The sequence below is a fragment of the Lactuca sativa genome, chromosome 4 (assembly GCF_002870075.4).
Source record: "Lactuca sativa cultivar Salinas chromosome 4, Lsat_Salinas_v11, whole genome shotgun sequence".
NCBI lineage: Eukaryota > Viridiplantae > Streptophyta > Magnoliopsida > Asterales > Asteraceae > Lactuca > Lactuca sativa.
The window spans coordinates 80933276-80938903 of record NC_056626.2 but is presented as its reverse complement, the minus strand read 5'-3'; the positions used below and the strand labels follow the sequence as shown (position 1 = coordinate 80938903).

The 5628-nt window shown below is 30.3% G+C and overlaps 1 long non-coding RNA gene across 2 annotated transcripts; it reads left to right on the top strand.

Moving 5' to 3' along the window:
- Positions 1-3230: 3230 nt before the first annotated feature.
- LOC111884491 (uncharacterized) lies at positions 3231-5249 on the top strand. Of its 2 annotated transcripts, none has more exons than XR_002847796.3 (4): positions 3231-3549; positions 4166-4221; positions 4362-4431; positions 4572-5249. It is a non-coding gene; the product is annotated as an uncharacterized LOC111884491 (long non-coding RNA). The 2 variants fall into 2 exon arrangements; XR_002847797.3 differs by having other exon boundaries at positions 3232-3545.
- The last annotated feature ends 379 nt before the right edge of the window (positions 5250-5628 follow it).

Below are 5628 nucleotides of genomic sequence, written 5' to 3'. Positions count from 1 at the left end.
TTGATTTTTATGGGTGTTACAAAAGAACTTTGAAGTTTGAAGATCAAATCCAAAATGGGACATTCGGGAGTAAGCGATCATTCTTCAAAAACCAAAAAAATGATTATTTACTTTAAAATGCTCATTTATAGTGGTTAGTTTACTCAATATCCCTTTTTAAATACAATAAATGAGAAATTAAGGTTTTTAAACGACATTTAAACTTTTCCATTTTATTTATATCTAAAGCTAATAGTTTGTCTCCATTTGGAGCAATGAAGGTAGTCTAAAAGTAAAACCACATTAAAAAAAACATCTTAATATTAAATCATTAAGATAGTTACAACTCTTAAAATGTTAAAAAGTAAACATGTTATAACTCGATATAATTTAAAGTAAATGATGTCATTAAATTTATTGTTCAAGAATTGTTTGTAAATAACATAAAATTAAAGTCGAAAATGAATTTTTTTCATGTCATAGGTACTAATTAGTGAATTATAGTAAATTATATCATCAAACTAATTTAGGGATTTTAGAATTAAAAGGAAAGCATTAATGAAATTGATATCCCTTCATTATGATATTTATTACAATAATTACATATAAATATTATGTGAAATTTAGTAAAGTGGAAAAAAAACCCATAAAATGTCATGTGTAAAAAAAATAAAAAAACCCACAAAGTTACAAGTAGCAAAATGAATGAGTATGATATGTGGTAAAAAAATCTTTATTTATTCGAATAGATGGTGATGTAAGGATGAAATTAATTAATCTGGTAATCAAATTTATAATGTAAAAAATTATTTTGAATATAATTAATTTGATAGTTCATGTAGTTATTTATTTATTATTGTTTATGATGAAGAATGATACAAGTTTTTTGGGTTTGATTCATTTGTTGGATTGAATGCTTAGAATTATTAATTCCGAGTATTATTGGAGTTTCATTTTTATATTTAGTTTAATTTCATGTTAGTTTTATAGTGTATTTTTGTTTTTAATTGATTTAATAATTTGTTTGAAATAATATATAAGTTTTAATTCATTATTTTTGATAAATAGATTTATATAAAATATGTAATTAGGGTAAAACTAAACTCTTTGTACTCTATACTCTCTAAAATTTGTTTATCGACAGTTATCTCAAGATGCCACCGATACTGTTATTATGGTCAACAATCTTCTATATGCAATGCTTGCACTTAGGAAATAATCAAGTTCTTTCAAATACTTCAAAACATCTATATGGATGCTAAATTCTCCTGTTTCCAATGTCTCAAATAATTTCAAGTTTCAACATAATTTGATTTATAATACGATATTCTAGTTTCTAAATCAGATCATCTGATTTCAGTTTCTGATAAACAATTAACATATTTTGATTTCTAATAATCTAATTTCTATTCAACGTTCAAAATTTTAACTCGATTAAACATAATCTATAATCTGATTTCAACATTCAATTTATGATAATCTATAATCTAATTCAACATTCAAAATCTCAACATTTAGAAAAGTAGAAAACTATAATCTGATTCAACATTATGATTTCTGATAATGTACTCTAATTCAACATTCAGAATTTTTGATTTCTGATTTAATATTCAGTTTCTAATAAACATAATCTGATAAGTGGAACAAAAAGAAAACTAAAAAACTTTAACCTTATGTAACTTTGCTAACTACTCTACCTGAGACGTTGATTAAGTGATTATTCATAGAGTTAGAGGTGATCGACTGAATGATCGAGTGCTTGTGTATCTTCAACAGTTGATCTGTTGTCGTTTCTGCCTTTTGGTGCGTGGTGGACTGATCGATTAGTATGAGTGAGATTTGGCATGATTCATAAATATAGTATACAAAAGTGGGCCCCTAAAAAATTGGGCCAGATGCCCACTCCCCCCCCCCCCCCCCTCTCTTTTCAAAACCATCCTTAATCATTGCGTTTGATTTTTTGTAGGCTACAAAAATATCATACTTTGCAAAATGAGTTATTTATACCATGTTTTTGTAAAGATTTTAAAGAATCACCTTAAGCTTTTATCTGATTCCTGAATATAGTATAAAAAAGTGGGCCCTTAAAATAATTGGGTCAGATGCCCACTTCCCCCTCCCCCCCCCCCCCCCAAAAAAAAAAAAAAAAAAAAAAAAAACGGGCCTTGAGCATCACGTTTGATTTTCTATAGGCTACACAAAAATATCATACTTAGCAAAATGTGTTATTTATAGAGTAAATTACACGAATGGTCCATATGGTTTGGGGTAATTTATGTGTTTGGTCCGTAACTTATTTCTTTAACTCGAAAGATCCTGTTTTTGTTACGCGCTTGGTTAGTGTCTTACCTAAAATAATATTGAGGGATGATTTTTCTCTACTTTATCTTACTGTTAGTAGACCGTATATTATGTTTGTAACTTGTCTATGTGCCAGGTACCAAGCTTATCTGAATATATCACATTTGACAGCAGTAAAACAAATCTTCCGATATCTGAAGGGCACAAAGGGTTTTTTATGAAACATCATATGTAACATGACAATTTATGTATTTCGTCGTATGATTTTTTATGCAGTTACATTTTGATATATTTATCATTATGAATCTAGATTGCCCTCCTACAAGTACTATTTTTGTAGATCTTAATTGCAATGAGCTATAATAATTCTCTACCATCACGAGGAGCAAGACAATTACTAGTTAAAGCATGTATTGACCTTGCATTCAATAGAATTGTACAGCTTTTTAAAAAACATAGTGATATTGCAATGGAACCAAAGGAAATACACATAATGTCTGGTTTATCAAGAGGAAGGGGAGAGAGATGAGAAGGATACGATGGGTAGGAACAATTCACAAACCATAAACATGTACATGAACGAATAAATAAGAAAAGAAAGAGGTGGTGGGGTGGAGCTAAGTGGTGGGCCCATTTCTTTTTTAAATAACAAAAAATAATAACTAAAATTAAAAAAAAAGTTGAGGGCAAAAAAGTAATTTCACATATGTTTAACTAGAAAATTTTAATAGAGTTAATCAGAAAGACCACTAATGGGATAAATTTAAAACTAAAAGGACCATTGGTATGAAAGGCTTGCTTAAAAGGGATTATTCATGTAAAAAAAAGTTTTATAAAGATTATTTTAGGAATAAAAATGAAAACCATAAAGAATATTTGTGAAAAGTTGTCAATAAAATATGAGATAAATTGAGTGTTAAAGTTATAATATTCAAGGGACCATTTATGTCAATCGGTGGAATTCGTATGGAAGTTGTGGGAAACCACCCTCATTTTACAAAACTCACGATCCGGAAACGTGCAAGTTAGAATCGTTTTAATTTTGGAAAGGTTTTATAAAAGACCGTTGGAATTGGGAAGCCAAAAGGTTAAGGTTGGTGTATTGGTGCATAAAATATACCTTCTCCACTCTTCCTTCTTCACTTCACTCATCCCGCTCTGCTCTCCAAACACCTTCGGAGACGACTGATCGCGACCTCTGTAACTCAGCTCACCGGAGACACAAGCACCCCCACCCTTCGTAGGACTAGGACACTCACAACCATGTCGGTAATCCTATGAAGTTATCTATAACTTTTCATTCTTATCACTTTTCTCTTTTCCCTTTTATTTTAGTTCACTAGGGTTTTCTGATTTTCAGATGTCGTAATCTCCTCTGTATGTATGGATAACAGAAAAATCGAAGCATAGTTGCGATTTTTTTCAGTAAACTATGGTTTTCTAATTGCACAAGTTGTATTGCAACTTAAAAACAGAAGGAAACTACGTAATTTTTCTGTAGTTTTGTTGATCGTTTCGTTAGGGTTTTCTCCTCTATCTTTTTATTGATTTTTTTCTCTGTAAAATCTGATTTAGCGTGTCTGGTACGCTTGTTTCAGAATGTGTTCTTATAAATAACCAATTTTATCATATCAAATCACGAATGTCTTAATCAAATCTCTTTTTGTGCATACCCAATTCTGGCTAACAACAACATTGTCATCACGGGTTATTATTAGGGTCACATAATCTGCCACATTTATCAACACATAGATTGATTCCTCATGGTACATAAATTTCTGAAGATTAAGAAACCAATCTGTACTTTGTTAATTACTTAATATTAATATACATGCAAAATGTCTAATACGGTAATAATGGAAAAGCCTGTCTATATTGTTTATAGGCTTCAAATTGCAAATGTTGTATGCATCAGATGTTGGACAAGTACCAAATGTTGAGGTATAAATATATTTATCTGTTTACATGTTCACAACATTCATCACATATTACAATGCTATCCTATTAAGTAACTTGTTTACTAGCCAATTTAGCCATGTAGTATTAGTTGTTTGATTTAAAACTGGTTATTGCTGATGCAGGAAACAATTAGGATTCAGACTTGTACTTAGAGCCATCCATCACCTATAGAATTAGAAACTATAACCATCTGTAAGTTCTTACACATAATTCTAAGAGTTTAAATTTTATCATTTTAAAATTATTTTTAGTTACTTGGCCCTGCTGCTTCTCAACCTGATTTTGTATCAAACATGGTTCCAATTTTTCAATAAAGAATTTGTACTTTGCAGATCATGAAGCCTTTGATCATTTACTACATGTGTAATCATGTATCCTTTTGAGTTGCTTTTTGTTGTATTGTTGTTCATCTATAAGGAAAAAGAAGGTTTTGAAGAAAAGTTACTGTTGTTTATGTCTACAACTTTCATGCATCATTAAGGTAAACAGAAGAGTTTTGGGCCTAACAGTAGCGTTTATACATGGTTGCAACTTTCATGACCGGGTATTTGCATTTTTGTAGGAAAGTAAAGTTTTAGTTTTAAGCCTTTACGAGTGATAAAGGATTGAACTTGGTTCATACATATGAATTAAAATTGTGAATCCACAGTTGACAGAATCAGGGAAGTCGAAAACTCATAAATTTGAGTAGATTGTAAACAAAAACACAATCAATAATGGAAATGACATTGATATACGAAAATTAAATATAATAGAAATGTAATAAAAATAAATAAACACAAAACAATAAATTACAATCATGAAGATAACATATCATGTTCAATAAACACTCGGCGGCTACATTGTTATTGTTCGGTTTTGCATGTATTGGATTATCGTTTACGTTGGTATAACTAAAAGGTTAAGACATTCATTCATCTATTCTAATTATCGCTAAGCTTTCGTCTATCAGTTTCATGTCAAATACCTTATCATGATTTTGATACAAAATAAAGCTTTGAAGATGGGTAACGGAGGAGTGGAAGTTTCAATTTTTAAATTTTTAAATCTTTGGTCTTTGCCAATGAGTTGAGAGATTAGGAAGTTTTAGGTTGCGTTTAGTTACGGAAAAACAGTTTTTATTTTTCGTTTTTCATTTTCCCTTTTCAATTTTTGTTTTTCGTTTTTTGTTTTCGTTGGAAAATTTGGAAAACGCGTTTAGTTAAAACTTATTCATTTTTAGTTTTAGAAAATTTGAAAACGCGTTTAGATGTTTATATTTCTATCGGTTTTTATTTTTAGAAAATGGTAGCGGTGGTAGGGTGGGGGTGGAGGCAGCGACGGGGGACAGTGGTGGTGTCGATGATGGCGACGGTAGTGGTGGTGGTGGCGACGACAATTGTGGCAGAG